General features: G+C 37.9%; 2 non-coding genes across 2 annotated transcripts; both read right to left on the reverse strand.

Annotated features, from left to right (window-relative positions):
* Positions 1–881: 881 nt before the first annotated feature.
* On the reverse strand, positions 882–955 carry TRNAW-CCA (transfer RNA tryptophan (anticodon CCA)). The gene has a single exon. It is a non-coding gene; the product is annotated as a tRNA-Trp (tRNA).
* A 168-nt stretch (positions 956–1,123) lies between these two features.
* TRNAP-UGG (transfer RNA proline (anticodon UGG)) lies at positions 1,124–1,197 on the reverse strand. The gene has a single exon. It is a non-coding gene; the product is annotated as a tRNA-Pro (tRNA).
* Positions 1,198–20,809: the final 19,612 nt, after the last annotated feature.

Raw genomic sequence — 20,809 nt, forward strand, 5'->3', positions numbered from 1 at the left:
TGACTCAAAAAGAATTTTTTTTTTTAATAAAGTGACACGGGACTGTTCTAATTGCTATTTTGACTTTATACTTGTTTATACTTGACTCATCAGTTGCTCGCGGAATCCGTTGATTCGAAATCACGGGATTGGTAGATGTCACAGAGGGTGAATTAATGAGGGTGAATTAATCTTTTTTTCTACCTCTGCTACTCCATCTTTGTTAGTGCCGTCTAGAATGCTTATGAATCAAGAACTTTCAATTGGAACCGATTCTGTCAATTGGTAGTTTTTTATCATCATATCTCACAAAAATAGAAACTTAGGTAAGTGCTTTATAAACATATGTAAAAAAAAAAAAAAGAACGTATCTCATTTAGCTCTTTCATGCCTACTATAACTAGTTATTTCGGTTTTCTACTGGCTGCTTTAACTATAACCTCAGCTCTATTGATTGGTTTGAGCAAGGTACGACTTATTTGAAATTAGTTGAATGAACAAAAAAAATGAATATTTCTGTGAAATTCCAGGTATTCTATAGTCCCTTTCGAAGCCGATTGACAATTCTTGTTTATTGAGATTCATGAGCGATTCGGATTAATATTTATTAATAGATATTACCTCTATTTTTCTCCCCTTTCAAACAACTTGAAATGATTGAAGTTTTTCTATTTGGAATCGTGTTAGGTCTAATTCCTATTACTTTGGCCGGATTATTCGTAACTGCGTATTTACAATACAGACGCGGCGATCAGTTGGACCTTTAATTGAGTAACATCTCTTTTTTTGTTTTTGATTGACCTCCTCCTAAATCTGCAGGAGGTCAAATGCAGGTTGCAGTTCAAGTTAATGAAGTTATTTTATTTTATTGTAATTCGACATTCCAATTACAGGAACAGAATCACGCTCTGTAGGATTTGAACCTACGACATCGGGTTTTGGAGACCCGCGTTCTACCGAGCTGAACTAAGAGCGCTTTCTTATGGGAGGAGATACGACTGTAAAGAGAAGGACTCTTTTTTTTTTTACCCCCACCCCCAATATGCATGCATAAAGTATTATATAATGAAAATGAAGGATTATGCCCCAAATTTTTGTCGATCCAAATTGATCCATCATTACTGCCCGTAAGAGAAGTAATCGGTAGGGATGACAGGATTTGAACCCGTGACATTTTGTACCCAAAACAAACGCGCTACCAAGCTGCGCTACATCCCTTTCCATTATTATACAGCGTCATTCGTCATTCGTCATTGTAGAGAATACCTGTCTTGTTTTCCACATCGTTATTTCCTATATCTATATACAAGAGAATTTATCTTGCCATTTCTTCTTTTTGGTCTCATATAATAAGAGAATTATATACAGATGAAACCTAACGTATAAGTAAATGAATATTTATTGGTAATGCTCAGGAAGAAAAGAAGGGGGTCATCTTTTTCGATTTTAGGAACAATTCATCTACCGGATCATTCTACATATCCATTTTTAGGGGTTCTACGTACAAATACAAGTGATCTTTAACTATATAACTATAGTTATAATAGAGTTATATATCATCTATCTGGTAATAATTGTATTACAATAAAGAAGGAGGATTTTCAATGCGAGATCTAAAGACATATCTCTCCGTGGCACCTGTGCTAAGTACTTTATGGTTCGGGTCTTTAGCGGGTCTATTGATAGAGATCAATCGTTTATTCCCCGATGCGTTGGTATTCCCCTTTTTTTAATTCTAGTTATTGACATGGGAAGGGATAAAGAAGAAAAAGATTAGAGATAGAATAAACTCTCTATGACTGTGACTAATTTCTCCCGTTTTCATTTTTTTAGTTTTAGTATAGGAAGGAAAGAAAAAGAATAAAAGTGGATTGAATGAATCCCAGCGAAACTTGGGTTCAGGATAGAATTAATAGGGGGAGAGCCGAACTAGAAATATGGATCCAGGGGGTTCGAGACCATACAATATATTATATTAAATGAAATACTGGGATTAGAGAATAGTTGATAGTTAGAAAAAATCGTATTACTTATTTTATGATTACTCTATTGATTGAAACGAAATCTTTCATAATTGGATTTCAAGTTAGCAACTTCCATTTTTTTGTTCCTTTCTTCTTATTGGATTCGGATCGAAAATGGAAGAGTTGAGTGAATCCAAAATCCAAAGGAGGTTCATGGCCAAGAGTAAAGAAGCCAGGGTAAGAGTTATTTTGGAATGTACCAGTTGTGCCCGAAAGGGTTTCGATAAAAAATCGAGGGGCATTTCCAGATATATTACTCAAAAAAATCGAAACAATACACCTAGTCGATTGGAATTGAGAAAATTCTGTCCTTATTGTTACAAGCATACGATTCATGGGGAGATAAAGAAATAGATTGAGCAGAACATCAGTGCCCCTTTTCCAAGTAACAGGAAGAAGCTAAAAAATATAAATAATAAATAAATAAAAAAAATCGAATTAAATAATTTAATTTAATTAATAATATAATTAATATATAATTAATATAATATTAAAATAAATATTTTAAATTATAAAAATGAAAATAAACATATACATATATTATATTATTATAATATAAAAATAATATAAAATAAACAAATCAAGTCCTCTTTCGGTCGGATCCGAAATGAATGAAGAAATAAACTAGGATTTTAGAGATAAGAAATAAACCATGGATAAATCCAAGCGACCCTTTCGTAAATCCAAGCGATCTTTTCGTAGGCGTTTGCCCCCAATTGGATCGGGGGATCGAATTGATTATAGAAACATGAGCTTAATTAGTCAATTTATTAGTGAACAAGGAAAAATATTATCTAGAAGAGTGAACAGATTGACTTTGAAACAACAAAGATTAATTACTATCGCTATAAAACAAGCTCGCATTTTATCTTCATTACCTTTTCTTAATAATGAGAAACAATTTGAGAGAGCCGAGTAGTTCCCTAGAACTACCGGCCCTAGAAGCAGAAATAAGTAGACCCACCACCCGAATTGAATAAAAACTCGAATTGGAACTCAAACTCCGATTGATGTTTTGTTGGAAAAGCCGAGAGATTAGATTGTCGCGTCATAAGAAAAAAAGAAAAAATAATGGGGGGGGGAGAAATCTTTTTTTTATTATTGAAGCGTGTTTATTCATTCCTACTGTTATCATATGAATTTCGATTCTATCTTCCCGGAGTTCATTCTCCGGGGAACTCCGTTTAAATCATTCCGTCGAATTCCTTAAATCTCCTTATTTGAGGATTTCATTAGAAATCATGTAAAGACAATTCTTATTTGATATAGCTATTTGTGCAAGTATTTTACGGTTAAGAAGCAACTGTCTCTTGCGCAGATCGTGTATAAATCTACTATAACTATGGGATACCCTATCCTCGCGGGTTACCGCGTTTATCCGAGTGATCCACAAACGACGAAAATCTCTCTTTTGCCGGCCTCTATCCCGATGAGTAGAAACCAAAGCTCTCATTTTCTGTTGCATAATAGTTCGAGTAAGTCTTGAATGAGCCCCTCGAAAGGTTGATGCAAATAAACGCATTTTTGATCGACGTCTCCGAGCTATATATCCTCGTCTAACTCTGGTCATTGAATCAAATAAAACTTTGATGAATAACTAATTGATTTCTTTTCTTTCAGTCATTCTTTTCCCCTCTTCTAGTTTAATTAATAACAAAACGGATTCTTCCGATGTATAAAATAAAAATTCCAATGGCTTTTGCTACTATGACCTTCCCAACCACGATTTTTTATTTCTTCCAGGCATTTGCATTTCGCCCCAAAATAAAATAAAAAATATTTTTGACCGATATTAAAATACAAAATTTGACCGATATTAAGTATCAAATAAATAGTAATAAATACGTAGTAAATGGATAAATAAATAAAATAGAAATAAAATAGAAATAGTGGTTTCCATCGTTTCTATGGTTACTTCTTAAACGGTGAGGTCCTCTCTATACACCGGAGCCCCTTACTCATTTAATCAATGTTTTGGTAACTTGTACAGTTCACACTCTTTGGCTCTACCCATGAATTATACAGTAATAGGTCTTTTCACAACGAGATCTATCCATACAGTGACGGCATTTAGTTGTGAAGGTTGGCTAGGTAGCTGACCCTGTTAGTCCGTTCTTGCAAGAGTAGGAACAGAATTATTCTGTTTTTAAAATTCAATTTCCCCGCTTAATGGATACCACTTGCTACCAATGGGGAATTGCTTTTCATCTCAAATTGAGGTGATTGGATTTGCACCAATGGAAACCATAAATTCCATACCATACCATACACAATAACACAATATAGGTATATGATAGATCACTATTTTTAGATAGTGAATTGAGTTCGTCTCCATTCCATCCTATTCGTTGGTACTGGTCATTGATACTGGAAAAATTGTCTCATTTGTTCCAGCCCATGATCTGAACGCGTCGCACATACACCCTAGTACATATTCCTCGACGCTGAGGACATCCTCGAAGAGCAGGGGATTTCGTAACATTGCGGATTGGCTGTCTTGTATTTCTAATAAGTTGTTTAATAGTTGGCATGCTGCATCGTATCCAAAAGCCGGTTTAGATCGATCCTAACCCGATCATGATGAATTACTTCTTAATTTTTTACCTGGGTAAGAACATAAAATATGAACTTACGGATCATTCTAATTATGGTTCGAGATAGAATCTAGGATTTTTATGCGAAACCCCCGTTATTTTCGATCGCTACAAGATCAACAATGCCATGAGCTTGGGCTTCTGTTGCTGACATAAAAACATCCCTTTCCATGTCTTCGGATATAACCCATAAGGGTTTTCCCGTTCTTTGTACATAAACCCTTGTGAGGGTTTCGCGTAGTCTTAGTAGTTCTTCCGCTTCCAGGATAAATTCTCCTGTTGATGCCTCATAAAAAGAGCTAGCAGGTTGGTGGATCATAACCCTGGCGATATAATAACATAATGAATGGTTCCCCTATCTCGCGCGATCGCATGAAGGGGTAGGATAAAGAATAACAAGCAAGAGGAAAAAGATAGAATTGAACAACCGTACAGGCATATTTTTTTGTGCATTGCATACGGCTCCTAAATGGAATTTCCTTTTCCCTTCCATTGAAGAAAGAGACAAATAAGATCCATCAGATCCAGATCGTTGAATGCTCCATTTACCATCCTTCCTTTCGGAGGAGCCAAAAATACTATGATGGTTCCGTTGCTTTATATATTTTTTTTTATCTCGTCTGTGATTCTGCAATCCCAAAGTATCTTTCTGATCGGATCAAATAAGTTAAATTTTTTTTTCTTTCGTACTCTTTCATAACCTAAATATCGGAAAGAGACTTCTGGTGTAGAAGCAAAAAAGGATTTGTTTGTGACGCTGAAACAGACCTCCGATACAGAAGATGAAATCGGGAAATAACCTTTGTTTCATACTACTATCTCGATACGGAATCTCATGTTATGGAAAAAAAATGAAATAATGGTTTGTTAATATCGAGCTCGAGGTGCCATGCTATTATTACTTATTATTTATATTCCGTATAGCGAAGGCATAGTCTTATGTTTTCTCTCAAATAAAAAAAAAACTCATTGGCGCCAAGCGTGAGGGAATGCTAGACGTTTGGTAATTTCTCCTCCGACCAGGATAAAAGATCCCATTGAAGCGGCTAATCCCATGCATATTGTATGTACATCTGGTGACACAAATTGCATAGTGTCATAAATAGCTATTCCGGGGATTACCCACACCGCCGGGAGAGTTTATAAACAAATAAAGATCCCTGGTCGCATCCTCTATACTGAGATATATCATGAGACCTACAATTTGATTTGAGATCTCGCTATCAATCTCTTGCCCTAAAAAAAGTAATCTTTCTCGATGAAGTCGGTTGATTAGGACAAAATTTCCTTCGGAACCGCACACGCGCCTTTAGATGCATACGGTTCAAAAAATGGCGAAACAAAAAAAAAAAAAAGAATCAATGTGTCGATTCCAGCCCTCTTTGTTTTTGTTTTTTCGTAAAAAAAAAGTTTTTTCCTAACTAAACGAAGAGGCTTTTTCTTCCATTTTTAAGAAACATGAGTTTTGAATCGCTTCCCTTTAACCTATAAGAATTTTAACCTATAATAAAAAAAAAAAAGAATTCATTGAACTTATCGAACTAACCTCTCATTGATGTATTGGTTTCATCGAGATTCGAATCGCGATGTTATTTTCTTGTTCCTAAACGGGCCTCCTCAATTCTTTTAGGTTTATGCTCTACTCCGGGTAAAAATCTGCCCGAATTCTATTTGCACATATAGTACAAATAATCCCAGTACCACTTCTTTTTGCTTTTGCTACGACTTGTTTTTTTTTTTTTTCAATTCGGCCGGTTTCATGCCTTCCACCAATACCAGATATTTGATGTATTCATCATATTACTTTATTGATTGGCAGTTTAAGATCACTTATATTATACATTATGTTATGGTATAATATAAATATAATAAGAATCCGTTATGATACAAGCGGTAATTATCCGTAGATTCCCAATTTGGTATTTCCTGAACGGAGCCTGGATACTTCTTATTGGTCCAACCTAACCATAAATTATTCTAGTTGATAATACGGATTAATTGATATAATTTTGATCCCCAAACCAACAAAAAAATTGATCTAATTGCGCTTCACGCTCCGAATTCGAATTCTAATTATTATTAACGATTCAATCAATCTTTCTTGGGCAAAACAGGGGGTATCTCGATCGGGGGAGAGAACGGGGAAATCCCATATGACCCAATATGTCTGACAAGTCGCACTATACGTCAACCCAAACTGCATCTTCCTCTCCAGGATTCCGAAAAGGCACTTTTGGAACACCAATGGGCATTAAGTTAAAAAAAAGCACTAAGTACTATATTTTACTTTGATGTGGAAACGTAACAATGGCTTTCTCACCTTCCTAATATTTTCGTTTATTTTTAAAAACGTTTATTGGATTTTATCCATAGATTGGAGGGTTCATGGAGTAAGACAGAATGAATAACGGAAAAAAAAATTATTACGAATGGGTCATTCGAATGATGAACAAGTCTCTATGCATTTGCTCAAAAAAAAATGGGACCAGCCCCCCCCCATTGCGTATTGGTACTTATCGGGTATAGAATAGATTTGTTTCTCTTTGTTCCTACGAACAGAATTGAATTGTTCAATTATTTCCAATGGAAGGGAATAAATATTAACCCTTGCCTCGAGATAATCCACTGAAAGGCGGAGGGCCATAGCATAGTCTTTTCCAATGCGATAAAGTCACATAGTGTCCATTTATCTTTGATAAAAAAGGGGTATTTCCATGGGTTTGCCTTGGTATCGTGTTCATACCGTCGTATTGAATGATCCCGGTCGCTTACTTTCTGTCCATATAATGCATACAGCTCTAGTTGCTGGTTGGGCCGGCTCGATGGCCCTATATGAATTAGCGGTTTTTGATCCCTCTGACCCCGTTCTTGATCCAATGTGGAGACAGGGTATGTTCGTTATACCCTTCATGACTCGTTTAGGAATAACCAATTCATGGGGTGGTTGGAGTATCACAGGAGGAACTGTAGCGAATCCGGGTATTTGGAGTTACGAAGGTGTGGCCGGGGCACATATTGTGTTTTCCGGCTTGTGCTTCTTAGCAGCCATCTGGCATTGGGTGTATTGGGACCTAGAAATCTTCTGTGATGAACGTACGGGAAAACCCTCCTTGGATTTGCCCAAGATCTTTGGAATTCATTTATTTCTCTCAGGGTTGGCTTGCTTTGGTTTTGGTGCATTTCATGTAACAGGCTTGTATGGTCCTGGAATATGGGTGTCCGACCCCTATGGCCTAACCGGAAAAGTACAACCTGTAAATCCAGCGTGGGGGGCAGAAGGTTTTGATCCTTTTGTTCCGGGGGGAATAGCCTCCCATCATATTGCAGCGGGGACATTGGGCATATTAGCGGGCCTATTCCATCTTAGTGTCCGCCCGCCCCAACGACTATACAAAGGATTACGTATGGGTAATATTGAAACTGTCCTTTCCAGTAGTATCGCTGCTGTCTTTTTTGCAGCTTTTGTAGTTGCTGGAACTATGTGGTATGGTTCAGCAACTACCCCTGTCGAATTATTTGGGCCCACCCGTTATCAATGGGATCAGGGGTACTTCCAACAAGAAATATATCGAAGAGTTGGCACCGGACTAGCCGAAAATCTGAGTTTATCAGAAGCTTGGTCTAAAGTTCCCGAAAAATTAGCTTTTTATGATTACATCGGTAATAATCCGGCGAAAGGGGGATTATTCCGAGCAGGCTCAATGGACAACGGGGATGGAATAGCTGTTGGGTGGTTAGGGCACCCCGTCTTTAGAGATAAAGAGGGGCATGAGCTTTTTGTACGCCGTATGCCTACTTTTTTTGAAACATTTCCAGTCGTTTTGGTAGACGGAGACGGAATTGTGCGAGCCGATGTTCCTTTTAGAAGGGCAGAATCAAAATATAGTGTCGAACAAGTAGGCGTAACTGTTGAGTTCTATGGTGGCGAACTCAATGGAATCAGCTATAGTGATCCCGCTACTGTGAAAAAATATGCTAGACGTGCGCAATTGGGGGAAATTTTTGAATTAGATCGTGCTACTTTGAAATCTGATGGCGTTTTTCGTAGCAGTCCAAGGGGTTGGTTCACTTTTGGACATGCTTCGTTTGCTTTGCTCTTCTTTTTCGGACACATTTGGCACGGTGCTAGAACCTTGTTCAGAGATGTTTTTGCTGGGATTGACCCAGATTTGGATGCTCAAGTCGAATTTGGGGCATTCCAAAAACTTGGGGATCCAACTACAAGGAGACAAGTAGTTTGATACAACGTTGTTCTGGTCTGGCATCATTCGCCTCTATTTTTTTTTTTTTAGCATAGGTATAGGCGGGGTACCGGAGAAATTTGTATTTTCATTATTGCTTTTCTTTAAATATTACCCTTTCCTTGTCTGGGAAATGATCCCAAATGCACAGGTGTGGAAGCTATAATTGTAAACCACGATCGAATCTATGGAAGCATTGGTTTATACATTCCTGTTAATTTCGACTCTAGGGATAATTTTTTTCGCTATCTTTTTTCGAGACCCGCCTAGGATTTCGACTAAAAAGATGAAATGATTTTTCATTATCTCAATTGAAGTAATGAGCCTCCCAACTAATAGGGGAGGTTCATCATTTCAACTAGTCTCCGTGTTCCTCGAACGGATCTCTTAGTTGTTGAGAGGGCTGCCCAAAAGCGGTATATAAGGCATACCCAGTAAAGCTTACAAGTGAACCGGATATAGAGATGGCGACTAAGGTTGCTGTTTCCATTATTAGAAAATTTCAAGACCACGATATGGTGGATCCACGTTACGACAAGATCGTTTATTTACAACGGAATAGTATACAAAGTCAACAGATCTCAACCAATGCAATAGGATTTATGGTTACACAAACCGTTGAGGACAGTTCTAGATCTGGGCCAAGAAGAACTCTTACAGGGGATTTATTGAAACCATTGAATTCGGAATATGGTAAAGTAGCTCCTGGATGGGGAACTACCCCCTTAATGGGTGTCGCAATGGCTCTATTTGCGATATTCCTATCTATTATTTTGGAGATTTATAATTCTTCCGTTTTACTGGATGGAATTTCAATGAGTTAGGCCCACAAGAACAACGAAGTCCTAGCTTTTGAATCAAAAATGAATCACTTAGGACTCGGATTTCTGGACCATTCTGGTAGTTCGACCGCGGAATTTCGTTGTTTCGGTAGTTCCGGAATATGAGTGTGTGACTTGTTATAATTGATCCTATTGATAGTGCAGAAATGGGTCTGTCATCTCATCTCAATGGAGATGGTTCTGCCCCGTCGGATATTTATTCGAGTATCTGGAGCACGGAATACATGGAATAGCTCAAGAGAAATATTTGAACTATGATTCATACCTACTATTCAGACCTCGCGACCGGACTCCTACTCCAAAAATTTTCAAAGAGGTATTTCAGAAATCGAACGATTTTTTCTCTTTCCGAATCGTGTTTATTTTGACTTTGACCGAGGGACAAATCTTTCTCTGGATTTTTAGTCATAACATTCATTCATTAAGTAAGTGATGATCAAATGGTTCTTACTCAGAGAACCTTTGGGCTTAGCTTTAGGGCGAATCATCGTGGTTCTAGTATGAATCTGAGGTTTCAATCAAATCATAGGGTCTCAACAAGAGAATTCCTATCAATAGTAAAAAAAATGACGCACAAACAACAAATCAAATAAAAAAAAAGGGGGAAGAGAAAATTCAAGAGGCCTGTAACGATCAATATAAAGACGGATGAGCCCACTTGAGATTTTAGCATTATCATCAAAAAGGGGGGATTTCGGATTTTGGTTCCTTCATACCCTCAGAGATGTTTGAACCAAGTTATTAATAAGTTTCAAACTTTCTATTACATATCTGTTTTAACCAGTATTTTGGTGTTTCCGCTTGAGCCGTACGAGATGAAATTTTCATATACGGTTCTTAGGGGGGTCCGTCGGTTTACCTATCTCAATAAAGTATATGATTGGTTCGAGGAACGTCTCGAGATTCAGGCGATTGCCGATGATATAACTAGTAAATATGTTCCTCCTCATGTCAACATATTTTATTGTCTAGGGGGGATCACACTTACTTGTTTTTTAGTACAAGTGGCTACGGGTTTTGCTATGACTTTTTACTATCGTCCGACCGTTACGGAGGCTTTTGCCTCTGTTCAATACATAATGACTGAAGCCAACTTTGGTTGGTTAATCCGATCAGTGCATCGATGGTCAGCAAGTATGATGGTTCTAATGATGATCCTGCACGTATTTCGTGTCTATCTCACAGGTGGATTTAAAAAACCTCGCGAATTAACTTGGGTTACGGGTGTGGTTTTGGCTGTATTGACTGCATCTTTTGGTGTAACTGGTTATTCCTTACCTTGGGACCAAATTGGTTATTGGGCAGTCAAAATCGTGACAGGCGTACCTGAAGCGATTCCTGTAATAGGTTCGCCTTTGGTAGAGCTATTACGTGGAAGTGCTAGTGTGGGTCAATCCACTTTGACCCGTTTTTATAGTTTACACACTTTTGTATTACCTCTTCTTACTACCGTATTTATGTTAATGCACTTCCCAATGATACGTAAGCAAGGTATTTCAGGTCCTTTATAGAGAAGACATACTATAGATATTTGTAATTGATCATATATCATTTCGTTTCGGCGAGGAACTATAGTATTTCATTGCTACAAATATGGATTATTGAAAAAAAAAATAAGACATTTTAGTTGGAAATTTTCCCTCAACTAACCCAAAAGTATTCTTTAATTTGATACGAGTAGTTGAAGTGGATTCCCCGAAGAGAGATGGATTATGGGAGTGTGTGACTTGAACTATCGATTTGGCCGTGCGGATATATGATTTTATCTGCCACATTGGAATTCACAACCAAATGTGTCTCTATTCCAACCAACGTGTAAGCCCCCTTACACAGGATAGGCTGGTTCGTTTGAGGAGAATCTTTTCTATGATCAGACCCTAATCATGTTGCGCATGAACAGGCTCCGTAAGATCCGGTAGAATAAGTAATGTGAAATAAACCAGATTACGTTCTATCTATTTACTTATAGTATGGAAACGCATTCATTTCCTGTGCATCGATCCCGATCTATGATACTATCGGAGTGAAACAAGGGATCTAAGGAAGAGCAAGGCTAGACTTTATTAGTAACAAGTAAATCCTTTGTATGTAACGTTAAGAAGGCTCTATATATCGTGGGGATAAACACAAATCACAAGGCATGAGACCATCCAAAAAGCACTTGATCATGATCAAATTTGCAAGCCCACTTGGGTATTGAGCATTTACCTGTAAGAACTGAATTCCTTGCAATGGCTAGTTGCAACTCGGAAAAATGGAATCCGATAAATCTTTTTTTATGTAGAGTCATATATGTGTGGATCACATATCGATTTTTTATGGATCCAGTTTTTCCTTTGACTCTTGCTCGAGCCGGATGATGAAAAATTATCATGTCCGGTTCCCTCGGGGGATGGATCCATAAAAATTCACCTATCCCAATAACAAAGAAACCTGATTTAAATGATCCTGTATTAAGAGCTAAATTGGCTAAAGGGATGGGCCATAATTATTATGGCGAACCCGCATGGCCTAACGATCTTTTATATATTTTTCCAGTAGTTATTCTAGGTACTATTGCATGTACCGTAGGTCTAGCGGTTCTAGAACCGTCAATGATTGGTGAACCCGCGGATCCATTTGCAACTCCCTTGGAAATATTACCCGAATGGTATTTCTTTCCCGTATTTCAAATACTCCGTACAGTACCCAATAAGCTGTTGGGTGTTCTTTTAATGGTTTCAGTACCGGTGGGATTATTGACAGTACCTTTTTTGGAGAATGTTAATAAATTCCAAAACCCATTTCGTCGTCCAGTAGCTACAACCGTTTTTTTGATCGGCACCGCAGTAGCTCTTTGGTTAGGTATTGGAGCAACATTACCTATTGATAAATCTCTAACTTTAGGTCTTTTTTAAATAAATGGATTTAACCGTGAAATAAAATAAAAAAAAATACCATAACGTATGTATCTAGGGAATAGTCGTTTCAGAGCGAATCTCCCCTAGATACATCTCTTAAATTTCATTATGGATACATTCCAAATATACGGATCGTGCTAAAGATTCAAAACCATTTTTTTTTAGTAAAAATGAACTAATTCCAATGGATTTAAAACTTTTTCTTAGGTAAATAAATTTCGAAATGTTTCTGTAAAATGTCCCATATTTTTTTTACATCTTCTATGCGAAAATGCTCAATTCTCATAAGATCTTCTTGACTATTACTCAAAAGGTCCAATAATGTATGTATATTGGACCTTTTAAGACAATTATAAGTCCTGGGAGGCAATTCTAATTGGTCAATAAAAATACATTTCAATGCATTTCCCTTTTTGTTTTTCCTTATATTAGCCAACCCATCATCAAAGGGAAAAAGGGGTAAAGTCACCCTGTTTTGATTGTCCTCTAAATGAGTGTCCCGTTCCTCCGCGTGTAAAAAAGGAATAAATAAATCAATCAAATTACGGGAAGCTTCGTGAAGTGCTTCTTTAGGGGTTAAACTCCCATTTGTCCATATTTCGAGGAAAAGTATCTCTTGTTTCTCGTTCCCATTCCCATAAGAATGAATACTATGATTCACATTTCGAACAGGCATGAATACAGCATCCATAGGGTAACTTCCATCTTGATAGTTAGATGGGGTTTTCATACGATATCCGCGATTCCTCTCGATTTTTAATTCAATACACAAATCAATTGGCTCTGTCAGGCTAGCTATATGTTGTGTAGTATCAACTATTTCCACGGAGGGTGGTGAGATGATATCTTGAGCAGTTACATATCTAGGACCCCTGACGCAAATAGATGCGTCGAGAGTTCCATACAGATTACTTCTCAATACAATTTCTTTTAAATTCATGAAAATTTCATGTACAGATTCTTCAATACCGGCTATCATAGAATATTCATGCGGTACCTTATCGGATTTTGCACGTGTGATACATGCTCCTTCTATTTCCCCAAGTAGAGCCCTTCGCATCGCGATACCTATCATATCTGCTTGACCCTTCATAAGCGGGAACAGCATGAAACGCGCATAATGAAGGCGCTTACTGTCTACTCTTGATTCAACACACTTCCACCGTAATGTTCGAGTGGATACTGCTACTTCTTCTCGAACCATACTAATATTATTTGATCAGATTTCTGAATCATTTATTTCTCTTGAAATTAAAAAAAAAGGGGTTCAATTCTTTTTTTTATTTTTACACACGTCTTTTTTTAGGGGGTCTACATCCATTATGTGGCATAGGGGTTACGTCACGTACGAAACTTAATAGTATACCGCTTCTACGAATAGCTCGTAATGCTGCATCTCTTCCGAGACCAGGACCCTTTATCATGACTTCTGCTCGTTGCATACCCTGATCCACCACTGTACGAATAGCATTTCCTGCTGCGGTTTGAGCAGCAAATGGTGTCCCTCTTCTTGTGCCCTTGAATCCACAAGTGCCCGCGGAGGACCAAGAAACCACCCGACCTCGTACATCTGTAACAGTTACAATGGTATTGTTGAAACTCGCTTGAACATGAATAACTCCTTTTGGTATTCTACGTCCAGTCTTACGTGAACCAATACGTCCACTCCTACGTGAACCAATTCTTGGTATAGGTTTTGTCATATTTTATCATTCTCATAAATATGAGTCAGAGATATACGGATATATCCATTTCATGTCAAAACAGATCCTTTTTTTGTACATCAGGTCCTTTAGAGAATCCCCTTTTAAAAGGATTACCCCTTTACCCCTGTCTCTGTTTATGTCTCGGGTTGGAACAAATTACTATAATTCGTCCCCGCCTACGGATCAATCGACATTTTTCACAAATTTTCCGAACAGAAGCCCTTATTTTCATATTTGTCATTCCTTAACTTAAAACCGAATCCACTCCTTGGAAGAAAATAAGTCTCTTGAGAATTTTGAACCTCTAATTGTATCCGCACCCCATGAAAGGAATGTTTCAAGAGGCGCCTAATTGTTCGAATCTTTGTTGCGAAGTCTATAAATTATACGTCCCCTGGTTGAATCATAACGACTTACTTCGATTTTGACTCTATCTCCGGGTAATATCCGTATAAAACTACGTCGGATCCTCCCCGAAACATAACCTAGAATCAGATCCTCATTATCTAAACGAACCCGGAACATACCATTGGGAAGTGATTCAGTAATTAAACCCTCATGAATCAATTTTTGTTCTTTCATTCCCGGTAACCCCCTTGAAGTAGCAACTAATGGAGGAGAAGTGATATTAAACAACCTGCCTTTCCTTTCTTTTTCACAAATAGTAAGTTACGGGATATCAGCGGGATTACCATATATAACACAAAATTTCTCTCTCCAATCCTTTTTAGTCGAGCCTCTCGATCCGTCATTATCCCTCGTGAAGTCGAAAGAATGACAATCCCCATTCCGCCCAAAACCCTAGGAATTCGTTGATAGTTGGAATATATTCGTAAACCAGGGCGGCTGATACGCTTAAAAATATTTCTATATGCTCCTTTCCTATTCCTTCTATGTCGCAGGGTTGAAACCAAGAAATGTTTATTGTCTTCTCGATGTTTCCTAACGTTTTCAATAAAACCTTCTCGTAGAAGTATTCTAACAATGTTTTCGGTGATATTAGTAGATGCTATTCGAACCGTTCCCTTTTTATTCATATCAGCATTCCTTATCGAAGTTATTATATCGGCAATAGTGTCCCTACCCATGATGAACTATAATTATTGGTGCCTCTTTGTTTTGATATAATCAACATGTTCTACTTTTTTTATGAAATATTATATTAAAGGTATATGCATAAGACATAATCTATACTAATTAATCTATTTCGGGTACCCTATAATCATGGATATTCCGATCCCGCTCTCATCTACTGGTATTTTTTTATAATACCTCAGGAGCTAATGATACTATTTTAGTGAAATTCAACTGTCTCAGTTCCCGAGCGATCGCTCCAAAAACTCGAGTTCCTTTTGGATTTCCTTCCTGATCAATGACAACTGCTGCATTGTCATCATATCGTATTATCATGCCGTTGTCGCGTTTGAGTTCTTTACATGTACGTACAATTACAGCTCTAATTACTTCGGATCTTTGGAGAGGCATATTTGGCACTGCTTCTTTGATTACAGCAACAATAACGTCACCAATATGAGCATATCGGCGATTACTAGCTCCTAAGATTCGAATACACATCAATTCCCGAGCTCCGCTGTTGTCTGCCACATTCAAATGGGTCTGAGTTTGAATCATATCATTATCATTTTTTTTTTTATCAGCTCTTTCAATGCAAAGGGCGAAGGAAAAAAGAAAGAAATATTGTTTGTCCAGAAATAAAAAAATCTGCGATTGTATTTCTCCTCACAAATAGCCCTTTGTTTCCACACCCCTATCCCGCAATAATGAATTGAGCTCGTATAGGCATTTTGGATGCAGCTATTGACATAGCTGCTCTAGCTACAGTTTCTGATACTCCGCCCATTTCATAAAGTATTCTACCCGGTTTAACGACGGATACCCAATATTCGGGAGATCCCTTCCCGGAACCCATACGTGTTTCTGTGGGTCTTAGGGTAACAGGCTTGTCGGGAAATATACGTACCCATATTTTTCCACCGCGGCGCGCATATCGTGTCATTGCTCGCCGCCCTGCTTCTATTTGTCTAGATGTAATCCAAGAGGGTTCAAGTGCCTGAAGAGCATATCTACCAAAACAAATATGATTGCCTCGATAAGAGATTCCCTTCATTCTTCCTCTATGTTGTTTACGGAATCTGGTTCTTTTGGGGTTATAGTTGATGGTTGTTTCTCAGTTCCATCTCTACTACAGAACCGGACATGAGAGTTTCTTCTCATCCAGCTCCTCGCGAATGAAACGATTCAATAATATTCGATGCACATTATTTAATGAATAATGAATATTGCATGAATATTACAAAAAATCGTGGGATTTTTTGATATTTAATTTAATCTGTTTGTTATACGCGGGAATCCGTATATCTTGTATTGTATATATAGCTAGATATATATCTATCGATATCGATTTTTTTATAGGATATAGGACGTTTATTTCGTGGAAAATGCCTTTCATTTTTATACCGAATCCTTGTTTTGACCTTTACTGAATAGCAAAAAATTTTGCAATCCAATAAGTGTTTCTTTCGCGGGCGAATATTTACTCTGTCATCCGGGGCCCCATTCCTAGGGCAGGGTTAACCACGACTTCCCGGAATAAATCAATTGGTTACTGGTCAATTTCGCCATCCCACCCAATGAATAATTAGGATTCATTTGCATAGAATCTTCTGCAGGTCACAGGTTCCGTCGTTCCATAGCTTCTTCGTTAATGGCTAGGCCTGAACTATATGCAATGGAGCTTCCAATTAAATCGTTCCAGAGTCAATCTTCTCAGTCTCTATTGACTTAAGGCTCCTTATTATTTTATTATTTATTATCATTTTAAATATGAACCGAATCGGATTCATCGAATTATGGGCGAATCCACATTAATGCTTTATTACACTGCTTTTTATAAGATGATTCATAGGCCATACATATTGGAATTCTATATCATTGAGATTCTCCTGCTCTCTTTCTCTCATCTTTCCATTTACCCACATCTCTCTTTTTTTTTTATTTTCAACCCATAATCAGCTTGATTTTTCCATTATGTGGAAAAGAAAAATATTTCAGTTGCTACAACTATACGATCGTCACATCATATAGTGACTGATTTCTTGGATCCCGATAATACGAAGCAATGAGTAGGTTATTAGTTCTATAGTTATTAGTTGGGGATCAGTCTGCGTATTATTGTATTGTTTTTTTTTTTTTTTAATCCCAACTCTAAAGAAAAAACCAACGAGTCACACACTAAGCATAGCAATTCTACCAAATGGTCAATTGAATTTTTATTCAACCCTATAGAATTAAGAATTAGAAAGAATCAGAATTGCTCATTTTGATTCAAGGTAAAAAGACTGATGAAACTCTTTTTCATTTATATTGTCGGATAGAATGGCAAAGAATGAAAGGTCCATTATTGCTCATCCACAAATATCCAAATTTTAATGCCTAATACCCCATAGATAGTTCGAACTGGGTAGGAACAATGATCAATTTTAGCTCGAATGGTTTGTAGGGGAACCCTACCCTCTCTGACCCATTCGACACGCGCAATTTCTTTTCCATCAATACGCCCTCCAATTTGCACTTGAATTCCTTTTGTATCTGCTTGCTCAGTTAATTCAATAGCCCTTTCATTGCCTTTCGAAATGAAACTCTATTCTTTAATTGTAGAGCTATGTATTCCGCAAGAATATTAGGCTTCCCATAAGGTTTTGTAACTCTTGTGATAGCAATGTTAAGTCTCCGGTTTACAGAATGAAATCCTTTCTTTACATCGGTCTGTAATTCATGGATTCCTCGTGTTCGACCCTCGATTAACAAATTTGGGAATCCAATATGGATTCTGACCTGGATCAGATCGATTTTTTTTTGAATCTCTATGTGTGCAATTCCTTCGAAACCTGAGGATATTCTCCTATTTTTTTGTACATAATTCTTGATACAATCCCTTATTTTTTCATCTTCCTGGAGATCCCTCGAATAACTTTTTGGTCGTGCGAACCAAAGGGAACGATGATTCTGATTTGTACCAAGTCGGAAACCAAGTGGATTTATTTTTTTTCCCATCTCTCTTTTTCTCTCTCTTTCTCCTTTTAATATCTTTCTATTATACCACCCTTAAACCCTTCAACCCTTAGGCTTCATTAGTAAAGTTCTCAGTAGTATTTTTCAATACAATTGTTATATGACAGGTGGGTTTTTTTATTGGATAACTACGTCCTCGAGCTCGGGGTTTTAACCTTTTCATGATAGCACCCTCATTGACTTCCGCTTTACTAATGTATAAATCTGCTTCGTTGAAACCCATATTATGACTAGCATTTGCTGCTGCAGAATAAAGCAATTTTAAATAGGATAGGATGCTCGATAAGGCATGAGTTCCAGTAGCATAAGTGTTTCTTCATAAGAACGTCCGCGAATTTGATCAATGACTCTTCGTGTTTTGTGAGCAGACATACATATATATCTATGTTTAGCTAAAGCTTGCACTTGTCTACTCTTGATCTTATTACTCTTTTTCTTATACGTTTGGTTGCTAGTCCTCCGCACACCTGCCATAAGGTTTACCTCCCAACACTGAATGATGAGCACCCTTTTTACTTCATTAACGACGAGATTTATTATCGTTTCTCGCGTGTCCCCGGAAAGTAAGAGTAGGTGCGAATTCTCCCAATTTGTGACCCACCATACGATCTGTTATATAAATAGGTAAATGTTCCTTTCCATTATGAATAGCGATTGTATGGCCGATCATTGTGGGTATAATGGTAGACGACCGGGACCAAGTTACTATTATTTCTTTTTTCTCCTTCGTGTTCAGCTTCTCAATTTTTCTTAATAAATGATTAGCTACAAAAGGATTTTTTTTTAGTGTTAGTGAACGCGCCACAGCGGATTACTCCTTTTTTTTTTTAGTTAAAGAAAGGGCAGGGGCGGATGTAGCCAAGTGGATCAAGGCAGTGGATTGTGAATCCACCATGCGCGGGTTCAATTCCCGTCGTTCGCCCTCCTATCTTCTTATTTACGGCGGCGAAGAAAAAAAATATCACTATATTTTTTCTTTTTCCTAGTTCTTCTTCCAAGCGCAGGATAACCCCAAGGGGTTGTGGGTTTTTTTCTACCAATTGGGGCCCTCCCTTCCCCGCCCCCGTGGGGATGGTCCACAGGGTTCATAACTACTCCTCTTACTACAGGACGCTTACCTAGCCAACACTTAGATCCGGCTCTACCCAAACTTTTCTGGTTCACACCAACATTACCCACTTGTCCGACTGTTGCTGAGCAGTTTTTGGATATCAAACGGACCTCCCCAGATGGTAATCTTAATGTGGCCGATTTACCTTCTTTTGCAATCAGTTTCGCTACAGCACCTGCTGCTCTAGCTAATTGTCCACCCTTTCCAAGTGTTATTTCTATGTTATGTATGGCCGTGCCTAAGGGCATATCGTTGAAGTAGATTCTTCTTTTTGATCAAAAAAACCCCTTCCCAAACCGTACAAGCTTCTTCCAAAGCATACGGCTTTCTGGATGTATATGATGATATCTAGACAGATGGATCTTATATGAATCGTATGATGAAGTACCACATGAGTGGATATATAGGAATTCAAATCTGCCGAATCGCTCATGTTAGGATCTTAATCACTCATGTTAGGATCTTAATCACTCATGTTAGGATCTTATACATCCTAGGTCTCCCCGTTCCGTCATCTGGCTTATGTTCTTCATGTAGCATTCAGACCGAATGACTCTATGAAATTACGTCGATACTTCCACATATTACGGGTAACGTAGGAGACATCTCTATTTTTCCCCCGGGGGATCTTAGAATTACCACTGCTTAGCTTTCAATTCGCCTCTGACCATCAAATGAAATGTGAATAACCCGTCCCCCTCTCTTTGAAACAAGGGGCGCTTCCGGTTCTGTCCGTGCTTCAAACAATTTTGTCTTCTCCATATTACCATATCTCGAGAGTCAATAATTTGATATGAGGAACTACTGAACTCAATCACTTGCTGCCGTTACTCTTCAGTTTTCTGTTGAGGTCTATCCCGTAGAGGTACTCAAAAGTGATCGATTTCTAGGTTTCGTCGTAAACCTAATTGGTTACTTCCAATTACGTAAATCAATAGTTCAAACCGCACTCAAAGGTAGGGCATTTCCCATCGATATAGGAACCTCTGTACCAGAAACAATGGTATCTCCAATTATAGCCCCTCTGGGATGTAAAATATATCTCTTCTCACCATCCCCATAGTGTATGAGACAAATGTATGCATTTCGATTAGGGTCGTATTCTATGGTTACGATTCTACCAGATATGTCTTTTTCATTCCGTCGAAAATCAATTTTACGGTATAGACGCTTATGACCCCCCCCTCTATGCCCTGCGGTAATGATTCCTCTGGCATTACGACCTTTACCACAACGATGCTGTCCATAGATCAAATTATTTCGTGGATTGGATTTCACTTGACTGTCTACGGCTCCATTGCGTGTGCTCGGGGTAGAAGT

Source organism: Aristolochia californica, unplaced genomic scaffold, assembly GCF_029961685.1.
Source record: "Aristolochia californica isolate CCGP_79_NKW_82.1479 unplaced genomic scaffold, dmAriCali1.0.hap1 SCAF_156, whole genome shotgun sequence".
NCBI classification, from domain to species: Eukaryota; Viridiplantae; Streptophyta; class Magnoliopsida; order Piperales; family Aristolochiaceae; genus Aristolochia; species Aristolochia californica.